Raw genomic sequence first — 18,821 nt, 5'->3', positions numbered from 1 at the left:
AGACATATACAAGAAAAAAATATATTTGTTAGACATATACAAGAAATACAATATTTGTTAGACATATTCAAAATGAACAAATATTGCATTGTGTATGAAGAAAGAGGTAAAAAATAAAAAAAAAACCTATCAACGAGGTCGGTAACTTTGGATTATCGGCAACATATATGTCGCACATTCTTGTCGCAACTCATCAATTTGTGTCTCTGTATATGATGTGCTTGTTAGTTGCAAGAAATATAAAGTAAAATATATTAATTAATTATTTGATTACATCTATAGTTTCAAAAATACTTTGTAAATTTTAATTGATAATACCGTTCTCAAGTAATGTCCGGGACTCGCATGTTCAATCAAATCCTTCAACATCCTCATTAAGTAGTATCCACATGCCACATTGTCCAGTTGGTGTGGACACTAATTATTTAAAAGTATGAGTAATTCATTATTAAATTGAAACTTATTAAAAAATGCATACATATTATTCTACATAATTATTATAAATGTTCAAAAATTTCTGCTGAAGTTACTTACCTGAGGTTGCTTAATGCGTAGAGTATCAGGGATCTCGACATCAGGAAGATTCATAGAGAAAAAAATATTGAAAGCGCTGACGATCACTGATACAATCTCCTCACGGTTATTTAGCTCTGAATTCACTGGATCACAATAATAAACATGATATGCATATGGTGCCAAAATAAGCAACATCCAATGTTCACTGCATAAGAAAAACCAAAGCGCTCATCTTGTTGCTGAAGGCGCTCTTCTAGGCATTGTGCTTGTTGATGATGCTCTTCTTCTTGTTTTCGAAATCTTTCTTTAAACTCCTTTCTAATGACGTCATTCGAAGAAGAGGCTTTTGATTTATTTTTTGTTGAGGTAGGTGTTGGAGTATTCCAGTATACTGAGCGGGACACACCGTGTCTTCCAGCCCTAACACGTCCTCGAGGCTCAGGAGTGCCCAACGCCCTCGTTAGCACATCATCAGGGCCATCAGGTGCCCATTTACCCTCAGCTTGGAGTTGCCGGTAATGATCCTGTGAAACAATATTCACAGAAAGTTATATATATATAAGCTAATAATTTGATATATCAACATTATTATATATGAGCACTTACAATATTTTTTTGAATCTCAGAGTGTAGTGCACCAAATTTTTTTTTTTTAGATTATTTAAATTTTTGTGATTTATTTTATTTAAATGTTAAGTGTGATGAATTGTTTTATTTAAGTGTTGTTATTTTATTTGGTTGATTATTTGTTTTATTTGATTGTTTATTATTTTATTTAATTGTTAAAATTATTTGGTATAATCTTTTGAATTTAAATTTGTTAATTGTTTGTTTGGTTAATTAATTTAATAAGTGAATAATTGTGTAACATGTTTATTTTACTATTAGTGTTACATTTTAAATAAATGTGACAATTGAGGTAATTATGTGAGTTATGGTTGAATGCACTAAGGTGCATGGTGGATAGTAATGCACTCTAGTGTTTTAGTGTGTGCTAGTACATGGTAAAGAGGTGCACATGTGTAGATTTTCTACACACTCTTTCCTTTATGGGATTTATTTTAGTTAATAAAAAAAAAAAAAAAAAAAAAGGAAATGGCTAGTGTGGACGTGTAGTGTGTGGTGTGTAGTGGGAAAAGGATTGTTTTTTTTTTAGGTAATAAAATTAAAATTTGGAAGGCACTAGCTATTTTGGGATAGGAATGTGATCACCCTTTATTATTTTATATCTATTATAATAAAAGAAAAAAATGAAAGGGAATTAAAGGGAAATGGGGAAGAAAGGAAACTTACCATTTCCTCTTGATAGTGGCTTTATGGGAATGAGAATTTAAAAAGGGGATTAAGAAGAGATTAGGCCATTTGGCCGTGACCTAGAGAGGAGATAGAGAGAGAGAGGAGGCGAGCTAGAGAGAGAGAAAGCAAGGGCTGCAATATTTTCTAGAGAAGAAGAAGAAGAAAAGAAAGAGAAGGAGAAGAAGAAGAGGGTTTCGAACCCTAGGTAAGAATCTATCAACTAGTGTTTCACATATTTGCTTTTGGATCTTCCCCTCTTCTCTAATCTAAGGTTGATTTTGTGGTTTCTTTCTTTGGGTGTATGGTGTTTGGAAATCATCTATAGGTGACAAGAGGTTTTCTTGCTATTGTGTTCTTGATTTTACAATCAAGAGAGGTAATGGTCTTTCTTAGCCTATATATTGGTTTTGATGGGTTTGTCTTTGAGGTTTTTGATGGTGATGCTAATGGTTGATTATTGTAGGATTGATGATTATGATTTGTATATTTTGAGAATATGATTTGTTTAAAAAGGGTATCATGGTTTAATGTATAAAAGGGTTATGATGTTGATTTTTCTATGTATAATGATTAGTGGTAATTTTTGAATGCAAATATGGGGTTTCGGCCTAGGCATACCTAAGGATTATCTTGATATTTTGTTTGATGTTGTATGATTTTCAATATATTAGATCCATGTTTTAGGACCTATGTAATATGGGTAAGATGATAATTGAATATCTTGATATTTGGATCCATGAAATTTTTATAGGATGCATGTTATATTGTGAATGAATAAATTATAAGATGCATGAAAATAATGATAGAAACATGTTAGGTTAACATAAAGGCATATGTGAATATGGTGCTTATGAATTAATGTATGTTATTGTTATTGTTAGTGTTTTGTTGGATTTCATGTGTAGATTCAATGGAATAGAAAATTGGTTTTATAAGATTTCATGTGAATATGTTAGTAATATTAGAATCATGTATATGATAAGAGTATGATGAGATTTTGGACATGTATGATTTTATGTGAAATTTTTGGGATAAAAGATGAGTTTCATGAGAAATTAAGCTTGCTGATTTTTGTAAATAATTGGGTAAAAGTTGATAAAAAAAGATGATTTGCATGCATAAGTAATGTCCTTGATGTTATGTTAATTATATGAAATTAAAAAGGGGATTTTAAGTCTCATTAAAATGATATTTTACTCAAATAATTACCTACATAATTTTTATTGATTTTTGAGAAAATATGAGCTTTTAAATTGAATATGGTGATTTTTAAATGATAAAAATAGTTGCTGGAATTTTTGTAAGAATATATGAAGTGAGTTTCACTAAAATGAATTTGATGAGTTTTTGGAATAAATTATTTTTCCTAAGTTATGGTAATATTGAAAAATTGTATTTTTAATGGTATGAATGCATATTTTGATAAGTTATGATTTTTCCTTTATTTTGATTGAGAAAAATATTTAGATTCTATTTATTTGTGATTTTTGGAGAAATAAATGGTGGCTGAAAGTTTGTTTTAAAAAGGTTAAAAATTGTTATTTAATTGTCACATATAGATTTTGTTATATAAAACTAAGTCTTAAACAATTTAAATAAAAATATATTTTTCCACACTTAAAAATATATTTTTCACATCATTTATGTAACACAATGATAAAATTTATTTTTTTTCTAAAGAAACATATTAAAATAGGTATTTAAATTAAATCCAAGCTTTTTGGTTAATTCTTTGTAATTTGAGATTAATAAATGAAAATGTCACATATTTTATTTTTGAGCTAAAATAAAATAATGTTTTGAGAAATTTAATCAACTTAGAAATTTTAAGAAAAATAAAGCATGTAATATGTCTCTTGATTTTAAAATAGTAAAAGTAAGAAATGTAGAATTATCGTTTTTGAAAACGTCTCTATTACGCAATGTTCCCACATATGCATGTTACATGCAACTCCACTTTTACGTCCAAAATTATGTTTAATATTCAACTATGTGGTTTTTATAAAACGATCATGCATGTAAAATGGGTAAAACGAGCATTATTCTTTTATGGCGATAATTGCATGTGTTTGTGTAACTGATATTATGTGTGCATGGCCCATGCATACATGAGTTGTGTGGAAGGGAAAAATAGTAACTTTATGAACCTAAGAAATGTTATTTTGATTATGATATAGGCTCGTTGAAAGATTGTGAAAATTCTTAGCTTGGACCTGAGGTAAGGAAGTTAGATAGATTCTATGATTTTATGCTATGAATGGTAAGATTGTTGTATGAATGAATTGTTATGAATTATGAATGCCATAACGTGATGATATGTTGAATGTGATATGTGTATGGATGTTAGATACATCAAACCAGTTACGATGTCAGATACATCAAACAGATTATGATGTTAGATACATCAAACAGATTACGATGTCAGATACATCGAACGAGTTACTAAGGACATTGAGACGTAACTCCTAGGGCGGACGCGCCGAGGTTATTCAAGGACCAGTGATCTCCTGTTTACCTCATAGGGTGACATGGACAACTAGCGATCCATGCTCATCATGTATGCTGTATGTTTGTGATATGATGATATGTCGCGATTATGTTATGATATGATGATATGTTACGATTATGTTATGATATGATGATATGTTACGATTATGTTATGATATACCACGATGTTTTAGATGAACGTTAGTGTTTGTTTTTTTGTTGTATTCTTACTTGCTTATTTGTTTGTACTTCCTTACTGGGCTTTTAGCTCACCCCCCTTACTTTCCTTCCAGGTAGCAAATAGGATTTCTGTATGGCACACGTGGTGATGTGAGGAGTTCTTTCATCATGGGGTGTATGACGTGGGGTAATCCTATGGACGGAAAAACGATCAACGTAGAACGTCATTTAAATTATGTTTTGTTTTTAAGAGACTTTTCCTAAATTATTAGTGGGACTCAGTTATTTAATTTTTGGTTTCTTTGAACTTTGCATAAAAATCTATGTTTTATTTTAAAACTTATGGCGCCCACTTGCATGGTTTTAAACAAGTCCCCCTGAGACTTTGATAATGAATGTTATTCCTTTATAAACTATGTTATGCGAATATTTTGTAAGTATTAGTCTAGGGCGTTCTTTACACAGAGGCCTCTCCAACTAGCTCTCCTTTTACATTCCGACGACCCATGCTCCATAAGTCTGCCCTATCAAGTTCAGTCAGACTTTTCCCACTTTGTTCCATTAACATCTCTTTAATACGCACATAGCCTCCTCTAGAGAGGTTCTGATTGTATTTATTCAATGCTCGATAATTTTGCATCTCCTCTCTTTTTCTTTGCCACTCAGGAGTTAATCTTGAGTTCACAAACTTTAACCATTCATCCGGAGTTATGACATTCTCAAATCCGAATGGCATATCTGGCGGGAACTCATTTGGGTATTTTTTCAAAGCGTCGTAAACGTGTACCCTTGTAAGATTAGTCTTCCAATTTCAGAAGTACTTTCCCGCATCCTTCAACATCAGTTGCTTTTGTTTGGGGTCCAAATCAAAAGTTTTCTGCAAGTTTGAAAGTAATAAGAAGCATATTATCAAAACAATATATATTTTAAAAACATTAAATGAAATATAATTAATAAAAGTACACCTTCATTGTGTCCCATATTTTATTTTTATCCACCACACTAACATCTTTCCAACTATTAATGTTGATGGACACAGTTGCTCGAACAATTGCTCCAAGCCGTGATGAAACATTACTTCTAGATTCACTTACTAGTTGACCATACTCATTGTATTCAACACGAGTAAGATGTCCTTCACTCCTTTTTTTGGTGTTTTTAGACATCCATGTACGACCTCTCACAGTTTTATTTTCTTGTTCCACTGGCTGAGAATGAGGGCGTTGTTCCCCCTCATCAGAACTACCACCAAAAGGATCAGCCTCCATCTGTGAAACATAAATATTATTATTATAACAATTTTGGACACTCATAATCAAAAGATGAAACAAAATGATGAAACCAAAAGATGAAACTAAAAATTTCACATATCATAAACATATGAAACCTATTAAATGGTACCTCAAGACCCATTATCATCAACCCATAATCCTTCACCGTTTTCACGGAAACAAATACAATCATCATCAACTTTGTCATTATCTTCTATTGCGGTGAATGTGGCAAGTTCTTCTTCGAGAGGTATATCATGTAAATCACCATTTTAATGTTCCATTCTCTTGTTTGCGTTGGAAGAACAAGTGACCATTGGTTGCCTGAAGGATCATTCACATAAAATACTTGTTTCGCTTGTGAAGCTAATATAAATCTATCAGATTTGTGCCCAATTCGCTTTAGATTAACTAATGTGAAACCAAAATCTTCATATATTATGCCACTGTCACTTTTCACCCAATCACAAAAGAAAACAGGTACTCGAGTTGTGATATAATCTAACTCCCAAATTTCATTAACTACTCCATAAAAAGTCATATCACATTCAACTGGATTTTTATCTTTTGCACTAAAGACTTGCACAGTTTTAGCAACAAGGCTAACACCACTGTTTTGTGTGTTTCTGTTGTTATCACGCTCCCTAGTGTTAAATAGAGTACTGTTAATCATGTATGATGAAAACTTGATGACATTAACCGAAGGTCCTCGAGAAATACATTTAGCAATGTCTGAAACCTTATTTGATGTGTTTTGTAATTCTGACACAACCTATCAAATCAACATACCAAAAACAACAAAAAATGTCATCTTGTAATTAATTACTAATTAATGACAACTTTCAATAATCAACACAATTTACCTTTTGTTCTATCCAACTACTGAAAGTTCGATAATGTTCGTCTTGTAACCATTTTGAGTTCCTTGACTTGGACGGAAATTTGGTCTTTTTCCAATTAAAATGTTCCCTTCAATTATACATATGTTGTTAAACAATTGAATATATGAAATTACACAACTTAAACTTAATGTATTATATGAATATAACTCACTCGATATAAGGTTGAATTTCATTTATATTCTGCAACACAAGACGATGCGCTTCATCTAGAAGATCTCGACTTACTGTGCATACAACGCTACCACGACGACTCTAAATCTTAACATTTTCAACACAATTTAACCCAATTTTCTATACACCAGTCATGTATTCAGAACAAAATTCAACTGCCTCTTCTGCAATATAGCATTTGACGATGCATCCTTCTGGTCGACTTCTATTCCTAACAGACCCCTTAAGAATCTTCATATATTGCTCAAATGGATACATCCATCTTAAATAAACTGGACCACAATATCTTAGTTCTCTAACCAAGTGAACCGTCAAATGGATCATTATATCAAAAAATGCCGGTGGGAAATATTTCTCCAACTCACACAATACCTCAACAATTTCATCTCTTAACTTAGGTAACTTAAGCGGATCAATCACCTTACAACACAATGACTTGAAAAACAAGCATAACCTTGTGATTACATCTCGAACTTTCCTAGGCAACACAGATCGAATGGTCACTGGTAGTAAATCTTGCATTAGAATATGACAATCGTGAGATTTCATGCCAGTCAGAATACAACTTTTCATGTCTACCAATGACCTTATATTTGAGGAATATCCGTCTAGAACTTTTATATTAAACAAACATCTGCAAACTTCCATTCTTTCCTCCTTAGTAAGAGTGTAAGCTGCAGGAGGTAAATATGTTCGTCTCTTATTTGGTTTTGGAGTTAATTCATCCCTTATACCCATTGCAACCTAGTCTTGTCTAGCCTTAATTCCATCCTTAGTTTTCCCAGGAATATTCAACAAAGTGCCAATCAAACTATCACATACATTTTTCTCTATGTGCATAACATCTAAATTATGACGTATAAGTAAGAAAGGCCAATATTCAAGTTCGAAGAAAACAGATTTCTTTTTATAACACCCTTTTGGCTCCTCCACAACCTTGGCCTTGCGACTACGTTTCATCTTTGTAGGTGTACGAACTTTGGACTTCCCTAACTTTAACACAATTTTAGACATCTTCTCAAGTACTTGGATCCCATTCAATGGCTCAGGAGCCTCCTCAAACTCTTGTTTACCATTGAATGCCTTCTTCCAAGTCCGAAGTTTATGCCTATTAGGCAAGAACTTCCTATGTCCCATATAACATATTTTCCGAGAGTATTTCAAGTATTCAGAACATGTTTTTTCTTCACAAACGGGGCAAGCCTTATATCCTTTCACACTAAACCCAGATAAATTTCCATAAGCAGGAAAGTCATTAATTGTCCACAATAAGACCGCTCTAAGATTAAATTCTTCCTGCTTATACGCATCATAAACCTTAACCCCTTCATCCCACAAAGTTTTCAAGTCATCTATAAGAGGAGCTAGATAGACGTCAATATCATTACCAGGTTGTTTAGGTCCTGATATCAACAAGGTCAAAAGCGTAAACTTTCTCTTCATACACAACCATGGGGGTAGATTGTAAATAACAAGCATAACAGGCCAACAACTATACTTACTGCTAAGGGATGCGTGTGGATTAAACCCGTCAGTCGAAAGACCTAGACGAATATTACAAGATTCATTTCCAAAAGAAGGCCACTTCAAATCAACTCTCTTCCAAGCAAGGGTGTCAGCTGGATGTCTTAATTTACCATCCTTTATTCTTTCATTAGCATGCCACGACAAAATTTTAGCATGTTCGACATTTCTAAACAATCGGATGAAACGAGGAATTGGCGGAAGGTACCACAAAACTTTGGCAGGTACTCCTTCCTTGACATCGTCACCATTTCTTTTCTTTTGCCATCATGACTCACCACAAGTAGGACACGATTTTGCGTATGCAAAACTATTTCGATATAATATGCAATCATTAGGACATGCATGAATTTTTTCTGCATGCCTAATGAGCATAACGTCTTCTTTGCCTCATAAAATGAAATTGGAATTTCATTATCTTCAGGAAATAACTTCTTCAAAAAACTAAATAAATCAGTAATGCTTTTATCACTCCAGCCATGTTTAGCTTTTAGATTGTACAACCTAAGAAGCGCAGATAATTTTGTAAATCTTGTACAACCAGGGTAAATTGGTTTCTCGGCATCATTAAGGAGTGTCTCAAACTTATTTAGGTCTACTCCTGATCCATAATGTGCGTCGTCAATCATTTCATCTAATGGATCCCAGTTCTCCTCCACTATATTCCTCCTCACTCCTTTTGGTCTACTTGGCAGAGTTGGAGCAATTGGAGCTATCTCCCCATGGTAATACCAAATTGTGTAACTCTTGTCCATCCCATTGAAATATAAGTGTTCTTTAATTTTTTTAAGATCCATCTTTTTAACATTTCCACACTTAAGACATGGACAATAAGAAAAATTTGGGTCTTTCACATTTTCCGAACAAAACCTTAAGAACAAATCGACCCGTTCCTATATTTTGCAGATAACCTATTCGCTGGCATCCACTGTTTATCCATATATTCTCCTATGTCTATGGAAAATAAAAGAAACAACACTAAATAAGCACGTGATAAAGTTGTATGTCTATATAAAACTAATTGTTTATTATCCTAGATAAAATCGGGTAGCATTTCCCCTATAATAGTGACCTAACCATCTGCATGTGAATAACAAAACAAACAATTCAAACAACATACAATAAGTTTCTTCCTTATAGGATGTCTATATTAAACTAATTATTTATTATCCTAGATAAAATCAGGCAGCATTTCCCCTATAATAGTAACCTAACCATCTGCATGTGAATAGCAAAACAAAAAATTCAAACATCATACAATAAGTTTCTTCCTTATAGCTCCGCAGCACACAATCAAATTTCTCAGAACCTACTTCACCAAAACACACAAGTTCTCAACCTTCCATTATCATCGCAGCACACAATTTTAATCTCAGAACCTACTTCACTATGGATGAATATTTAAGATATTCAAACTCCTCTAACATTTGTTTAATAATATTAAAAGTAGAGGTAAGAGAATATATATGTACCTCTTACAATTAATAATCCAAAAGCTAGCAAAATTACTTCACTTAGTAATCAAATTCGCTATTAAATCCACAAACCAATAAAATTAAATTAATAAATAATAAATAAAATATCACTAAATATCAAGCAATATATAACGTATTATTGTAATTTTAGAAACTTAATTACCTCCAATGTGTGATTGATATAGGAATTTTGATGCAAAATACTCTCTAAAATCTCACCACCAAAATCACAACCTATGAAATTAAATTAATTAATATGTTAAACATTACTAAACAAATATCACTAAATATCTAATAATAGTAAATGATATTGGTAAAAAAATAAAAAAAACCTCAATGCGCCACTAATTATAACCTAACCAAAAAATCAATAAAAAATTCCATAACCTAAAAACTTAATAATCAACAAAAACATAAAAATTTTCATATATTTATATTTTATAAATTTATTTTAACATAACTATATATATAAAAAAATAGTTACAATTTACAAAAAAAAAAGTTTAAATATATATAAAAAATATATCTAAATTTGGAAATAAAAAATTATAAAAATTTAAAAAAATCATGAACATATATACTCTAATGAAATCTATACAATGTGATAGGTTAAATTAAAAAAAAAAAAAAAAAACTAAAAAGACATAAATATATAAAAAATACTTCCATGAAAAACTATTCCTACAATGTGTATAAAATAATGCATAAAAATGAAAAATTAACACAAAATCATGTATATTACTCATCCTAATACTAAACCTATGATTTTTTTACCAAATAATTAACTAAAAAGCAAGAAAATTAAAAAAACTTACCTTTAAAACCGTAAAAAACGCAGCCCCCTTCTTCTCAGTTTTGCTCTCTCGTTTGCAATCCGTGTATATGGTTCGAATGAGAGAGGAAGAAGAAGGAAATGTTGCTTTAAATGGGTAGGGGACATCCAACGTCTCCCACTGGGAGACGTGCCACGTGTCCCACGTCTCCCAATGGGAGACGTTGGATGTACCGATGACCACTTCCCCAGCCTATTTCCAACGTCTTCCACCATTTTTAATGTCTTCCAATTGTAGCCATTAATATAAACTTTCAATGTCTTACACCATTAGACATTTAAAACCCCTGATAAGTTTTATGTCTTACACCAATGGTGTAAGACATTGTAAGGAGTCATTGTATATCAAATTTGTTGTAGTTCTAGCATATGGTAATTTGTCTGGCCATTGTGTCAAGGGATATAAAACATGTCCTATTTGTTTAAAGAACACACATAGTGTTAGATTGATTCACAATAAGAAAGTCGTGTACATGCGTCATAGACAATTTCTACATCCTAATTATCCATTATGTATGTATGAAGATGAATTTAATGGTAACATAGAATATAAACTTGCTCCCAATCCCATGACTGGTGTGTAAGTGTTTGGCAAACTTAGTCAATTGGTGAATCAATTTGGGAAGGTTGTCCCAATTACAAAAGATAATGAAAAAAGGAAACAAAAAAGGAACAGAAGGAAAAAGGGAAAGGCACAAGGAAAGGGAAAAATATCAAAGAAGTTATAAATTTTTAAAGAATTCCCACAAAAAAAAAGAATATGGTTGAAGATGCTTGTTGGAAGAAGAGATCGATATTTTTTTAGTTGGAGTATTGGAAACATCACTTATTGCGACACAATCTTAATGTCATGCACATTGAGAAGAATGTCTGCGAAAGCATAATTGGAATTTTGCTTAATATTCCAGAAAAGACAAATGGTGGTTTTGCAGCTCGACAAGTTCTACTACAAATGGAAATTAAGACCGATTTCGGTCCTTGTGATGAAGTCGGTGAAAGGAGAAATTTATTACTAGCTGCTTTTTTCAATCTCTCAAGGGAAGAAAACGTCAAGTTTGTAAGACGTTGGCCAATGAAAAAGTCTCATATAGTTATTCATCAAACATCCGCAATTTGGTTTCAATGAAAGATTTAAGGCTTATTGGGGGGTTTAGTCACATGACTGACATGCTTTAATACAACAATTACTCCTTATTGCTATTAGGGGAATCTCTCAAACTCATGTTAAATATGCATTCACTAGGTTTTGTCTGTTCTTTAATGCAATGTGTGCCAAAACTATTGATGTATCATCTCTAAAGTCATTATAAAAGGAATTTTAGTTTACGTTGTCTTTGCTCGAGAAAAATTTTCCTCCATCTTTTTTCGATATAATGATTCACTTAATTGTTCATTTAGTCGGGGAAGTCAAGATAAGTGGCCCAGTGTAAATGAGGTCTAGTGTATGGATTTGAGAGATACATGAAAATTTTAAAGGGATATGTTCAAAATTACAGTAGACTAGAAGGATGTATAATTGAATGTTACATCGCAAAAGAAGCTATTGAGTTTTGCTCTGAATATATTAGTAATGTTGAGGCAATTGGTATCCCAAAACAAATATACGATCAAAATAATGAATCTAGTAAAGGAGTTGCTGTTGGAATTCTTACATTCACGAGTAATGAAGAAATCAATTTGGCACACATAAATGTGTTGGAGAACACATAAATAGTGCAGCCTTGCATCAAGTAAGTACTATATATATCACTACAGTGTTTCTAGTAGCTACTATTCTAATTAATAGTTGAACCTGATAGTTACTTTACCATTCTCTACAGTGAATATCTTGAACAACTTAAAAGTGTAAACACACCAAGAAGGGAGAAGTGGATACAAGATGAACATCATAAAACCTACGGGCATTGGTTAAAACAAAAAGTTGAAGAAGAGCTTAGATTCAGAACAGTATAGGAAGAATTGAAATGGATCATGAGAGGGCTAAAAACACATGCCAATGAAGTATGAGGGCTATGTGGTTAATGGGGGATGTACTAATTGATAAATCATTACTTTTGGAATCATCAATTCAGTGCTTTAGAGACCCAATTGCGTATGATGATGAACGAACGACCTCAGTCTCAACCAGGGTATACATCTTAGTCTCAACCAGGGTATGCAGCTGAGCCTCAAACAATGATTGTAGTTGATCCTTCAATAGGGAATATATTTGAGTCTCAATTTGAGCTTGCGCATGAGATTCATACTCTACATTCAGAGGTTGTTTCTTCATTTTATTAAATTATTATTGTTTACATATTAGCTACTTATTTCTACTTGACAATAAGATAAACTAACAATTACTTCAATATCACAGGGTGAACCATGTAGAGTATTTGTAGAGCCATCATTTACATTACTTGCAAAAGGCTATATAATCCATACCGAGTCTTCTATTATTCATTGCAATGAATCTGGGAATAATCTTCGACTTCGCATAGCTGGAGTTATTGTTGACAATGCATATTTTCCAAATCCTATCTCAAATGACGTTGTAAAAGTACAAGATGCAGTTGGTTCCTTTTTATCATGGCCTGCACACTTAGTTCAAAAATGATTTGAGTTATCATATTGTACTTATTTCTACTATTTATTAAATTTGTCTCTACTACTTATTATTATAATTGGTTATTTGTATAGGTCCCTCCACGAAGAGTAAAAAAGTTAAAAATCAAGAGAAAGAAGACATCGAGTCCACCTCCAGAACCTATAACCCAACCGCAACAGAAAGAGGTACTTCCATCATTATCATCTAGTGTCAAAACATCGAGTTTGGCAATGAAGGAAATCCCAATACCTAGTCACATTCCAAAAAAAAAATTGATGCAGTTTGTGAGAACATCTCTGAAGCATAAAGGTTCTATGGCATACCCGATTCCAATTCCTCATCATATCTTTGGAATATTGAATCATAACACTTACATTGATAGGAGTGATGGTACACATTTCATACATCTTGAAGAAATCAGTGCATCTGGCATCACACTGTATATGAGGTAAAGTTATATCCTTATAATTTACTTTGTTCATATGATAAAATAATTATTATTAATGAGTATTTATCATTGTATTTTTTATTTGTAGAGGCTTATATGAAAAAGTTTTGACATTAAGAATCGCTTATTCGACTTTGCTCATGGAGCCTTCTCTATTTGTATGTATTAATACAAAGTCAAATAATGAAGATTGAACAAGCGCACTTGCCAATCGCTTAGCATTAGTAGATAAATGAATGATGTTATTGGTAGCTTATAACTCTGGGTATGAAATTATATCTTATTTTTAGTTATAATTTCATCTTTTCAATTATTAGTAAATAATGAATAACATTGTTTTTATAGACGACACTAGATGTTGCTAATCATTTATGCATACAACCAGGATGTATATATTTTTTTCGATCCAACTAGTAATGATCCAAGAGAAGAAGTTGTGAATGTAGTGAAAATGTTAGTCTTATTTCAAATTTGTAGCACAATACATTTGAATTTTTAAGTGCATTATCTAATTAAAAATTCATTTAATTTTTTAGTGCATTTGGAATCCACAATGCTTTAAATACTCTGAGAAGGAAGGTCGAGGGCATCACTTAGTTTCCAGTTCCAGTATGATACTGAATGTGAAGCTTGTTTCATTTGATTTATTTTTTATAATTAATTGATTAATTATAATAAATTTTCTAATATACCATGCGAGGTTTTTACGACATTCCGCTAATGAGAGATTTGACTTTGGAGAAAGACTTAAAATAATATCTTTCAAAGCATATAAGTACTTAACATATCATTATATTTTCATTTATCAAGAAACTACTAATGTATAGTTTGATATTGACTTTTATTTTGTAGTATCATGACAAAACCTTATATACAATGGATGAGATCAACATTGTGCCTATGGAATGGGTTGACTGGTTTACTGAGTATATGTCGGTATGATTACTTTACTTAGACTTTCAATTAGCTTAGTTTATGTAATACCAATCTATTGGGATGGTAGTTTCATAATTTTACCACTAAGGGTGTTCCTGTCATTCTATTAAAATTTGTAAGTTTGATTGTGGATGTGATTCCTATGACATTAAGAAATTGGGATTTCTTATGTCAAATTTTAATAGTTATTGAAATAAAATCCCGACATGTGCATAATGTCTAATAAATAATTAATTACGTGAGTTAATTTAGTTATTTATTTATGTTGTGAATATTATTATTATGAGCATAATAATAGTAATAATATGGTATGAGTTTATTTTGTTATATTATATGGTTTATTGCATTATTATTTAAATAGATTAAATAATGGTATTTGCATGTAATTGTGAAATGACCATAATGTCCCTATGTTTGAACTTAGTTGAAGGGAATTTGGAGAACATTAGAATGTGATTTAAAATTCAATTGACTGAATAAATTCGAAATTCAGTTTAGTCATAATAACATCATTATTTCTTTTATATATTTTGTAAAAGAATTTAAAGAATTCTAACATAATAGGCTTTGAAGAGTGGGTTTCTCAACAAAGTAACAGGTGTTTTGTTTTCTTTAGGTTATTTTCTGAACACTTTAGAGGGTAGTTAAATAGTGGGAAGAGAGAGAGAGAGAGAGAGAGAGAGAGATGAGTGGAAGAAAGAAAAATATTCTTGAATTTTTTAGAGAGAGACAAGGAGATTTATCGTTTGAGAGCTCTAGGAAATTTCTGGGTGGTGTTGAATGTTTGGATGTATTTCCTATGATCTAAGAAGAATATTGGGCGTAATCAAATGGGCTAGAAGGATAGTTTTTGAATATCACCATTTTTCACCATTAAAGTTGGTGTTTATGGAGGATTTCAGATTTGAGAGTGTTTAGAAAAATTCTGGGTTCGTGGATGTGTGTGTACAATCTTATGGGATTCCAAGGATCAATTTTGACATAAAGAATCGAAGCTTAAAGGCCTAGAACACAAAATGCATTTTTTTCACCATTTTTGGCTGTACACCAGAGTTGGACAAGAAGATCTTAAACCAAGGGGTTGCAAGCATAGTTTTGTTCTGGGATTGTGTGGTTTGAGTTTCTGGATACATGAGAATACATTTCCAAGAAAAGGAGGGTCAGAAAGGGCCAAAACCGATGCTCTAGAGTCGTCTGCGTTGGAGGAGAAGCCAACTCTGACGAAGCCCGATTTGGAAACTTCCAGAGGTCTTTTCTTAAGTTTTTTCTCTGTTTTTTTTAAGCCCGATTAGTGAAGTTAGGGAATTTTTCAAAATTTTCTTGAATTATTATTTGGTGTTTTTCAAATAATAATTATGAAAAATACTTAGATTATTGTAAAATGTTTGAAATAATTTTTGATGAGTTATTAGGTGTTAGGAAACAGTTATGGGTAGTTGGTTTGAGTGTTTGATTGTTTTTCTATTTATTTGTAATTATTTTATTTAATTCTTATATTAATTATGGAAATTACCTAGGACATGCTTGAGTCACTATTTATATTTTTGTGATGCTAAATGTTGATTATAAAGTGATTTGGAACTGAGTTTTAAGCATAGTTATGATAGAGTAGTTTTTATAGTGTTTCATAGAGTTGTTTTAGGAAATTTTTGGGCTTATTTAGTTATATTTGTACAGTATGACATTTGAGCCTCGAATAGATGTGATTTGGTGAAAAAAATACATTTGAGTTGCGACACTGAGCATTAGAGTCACGGCACTACAATTAGACATAGATGCCAAATTCTGAGAAGTTAAGGGTCGTGACACAATTAGTTGGAGAATTAGGGTCGCGTCACACATGCATCAGAGTTGCGGTGCTTGTTGAGAAAGAGATGAGACGATTTTGATTCTTGGACACAGACCGCGATGCCTCATACAGTCGTAGTGTGAATTAGGGTATTTTACGCAGAGGCAAAAGTGGAGTTTCACATTCAGAAGACAAACAACTATATAAGCAACATTATGAAGATTTTTGAAGAAGAACCATAAGGAGAGATACAAGAAAAACACTCTGTGGAGGCAAAAGCTTGTAGATCAACTAGTTTCTATCATTCTTTTTCTTCTTCTTTTACTTTCTCTTGTAGTGATGTTCATATTTAGTTTGATGGATTTGATTATGTTTTGCTTGAACTAATTTCTTATTTTGGGTGTTAATGGATTCTTCTTGAAACCTTATGATTATCTAATGAAGTTTTTATTATCAATATTGTGAATTATTTGTCTTATGTTTAATGCTTGTGATTAATTGGCCACTAATTGCATGATTTATATGGTTTTAGCCTGAGATCTAAGAAGTGAAGGAAAAATATGCTATAGTCAAATAATCATAGATTTATACTAGACAAGAGTACTTGTATGGTTTGTGTAGCTAAGGGATTACGTGTTTAACGCCTGCGATATGTTAATTTACCATATAGAGGTAGGCGATTTTCTTATTGTAGAGAGTTATAAGTCCTAGTAAGAATATAATTTACAAATGTAGTCCGCTATCACAATAGAGATAAGAATTCTTAAATTCATATTAGAGAGGTGTAGGTGGATAGTTGATGAAGTTAATGCCCCTAATTATTTTTCCTTTGAATTAATATTTTAGTATTGAGTTCTTTATTGTTTTATTTTTTTTAGTCTTAGTGAAGTCTATATTCATTATTTGACAAATAAATTGAAAATAAAGATTGGTTCTTAGTAATTAGTAATAGTCCTCGTGGGAATGATACTCTGCTTACTATTTTATTACTTGTTACGATTGCGTATACTTGCGTACATAATTTCCACAACAAGTTTATTGTCATCTTTGTTGGAGACTGTATTATTAATATCAGAATAGTTGATTTTTATTCTAACTTGGTTTTTATTTATCATTCTAATTCGATTTGTGTCATAATATTGTGCTTTCAGGAAACATTGGTATATGCGACGAAGTAGATAGATCTTGAAATTGAGAGATTTTGTAGAAAAAAACCAAAAGATTAAGAAAAGATTGGAGTTTGATATGGCAGAAAATCAGGGGAATGCAGCGAACAATGTTGCTAATACTATTCCTAATGTAGCAGAGGTCCTTGTGGAACAAGGACCAAGGACTCTTAGAGAGTATGTGCTCCCCACTGTCACGGGAGTGCATTCATGCATCAGACACCCCACAATTGCCGCTAATAACTTTGAGATTAAGCCGACAATATTACAAATGGTACAGTCTATCGTTCAATTTGGGGGTTTGCCTACCGAGGATCCCAATTTGCACAGCCAATTTCGTAGAGCTGTGTGCAACTTTTAAGATGAATGGAGTGAGTGAGATTATTCCCAATTTCTCTAAGAGATTGAGCAATGAGTTGGTTAATTTCATTGTAAGCCAATTCTATTACAACATGGGAGGAACTAGCCCAGATGTTCTTTGCAAAGTTTTTCCCTCCAGCAAAAGCTGCAAAGCTGAGAGGGGAAATTAATAATTTCTATCACACGAAAGGGGAATCGTTGTATGATGCATGGGAGAGAGTCAAAGAGCTATTAAGGAAGTGCCCTCATCATAGTATAGAGAAGTCAGTGATGGTTCACATTTTTTACAATGGGTTAAATGGTACTACTTCTACAATAATTGATGCAGCAGCAAGGGGTGCGTTCATGAGCAAGAATGCTAATGAGGCATATGAATTACTGGAAGAGATGGATATGAAGAATTACCAGTGGCCTAATGAGAGGGGACAAAGAAAGAAGGTGGCCGGTATGATTGAATTGGATGTTATGTCCTTGCTTAAAGCTCAAGTGGCGGCTTTAATGAAATAATTACAATAGAGCAATCTTCCATCTCAAGCCATGCAAGTACAAAATATATGTGAAGTATGTGGGAGTGCTCATTCACTAAATCAGTGCCCTGCCATATATATGAATAACATGCCCATGGAAGAAGTGCAAGCAATTGGAATTTCCAAAGGCTAGCCAACAACCCCTTTTCAATTTCATACAACCAAGGTTGGAAGAACCATCCAAAATTTTCTTGGAAGAACAACCAAGCCACACAACAACCCTATCCTTAAACCCAGCAACAAGACCAACCTCCACAAAACAACCAGCCTTTCCCTCAGCCCCAAAAATCTTATCAACAACCTTTACTAGCTTTTATCAACCACAAAATAGATTAGCACAATAGCCAATTCCCA

At 32.4% G+C, this 18,821-nt stretch overlaps 1 long non-coding RNA gene and 1 other non-coding gene across 2 annotated transcripts; one reads left to right on the top strand and one right to left on the bottom strand.

The window, feature by feature from the left end:
- Positions 1-1,800: 1,800 nt before the first annotated feature.
- On the top strand, positions 1,801-4,848 carry LOC133789777 (uncharacterized). The gene is made up of 3 exons (XR_009873699.1): positions 1,801-2,017; positions 2,138-2,188; positions 4,593-4,848. It is a non-coding gene; the product is annotated as an uncharacterized LOC133789777 (long non-coding RNA).
- Positions 4,849-18,090: 13,242 nt separating this feature from the next.
- LOC133793149 (small nucleolar RNA R71) lies at positions 18,091-18,197 on the bottom strand. Its single transcript, XR_009874609.1, has one exon. It is a non-coding gene; the product is annotated as a small nucleolar RNA R71 (small nucleolar RNA).
- Between the last annotated feature and the right edge of the window lie 624 nt (positions 18,198-18,821).

Source organism: Humulus lupulus, chromosome 7 (genome assembly GCF_963169125.1).
Source record: "Humulus lupulus chromosome 7, drHumLupu1.1, whole genome shotgun sequence".
In the NCBI taxonomy this organism is placed as follows: domain Eukaryota; kingdom Viridiplantae; phylum Streptophyta; class Magnoliopsida; order Rosales; family Cannabaceae; genus Humulus; species Humulus lupulus.
Note: the sequence above shows the minus strand (reverse complement) of the source record. Positions and strands in the feature narration are given on the sequence as shown.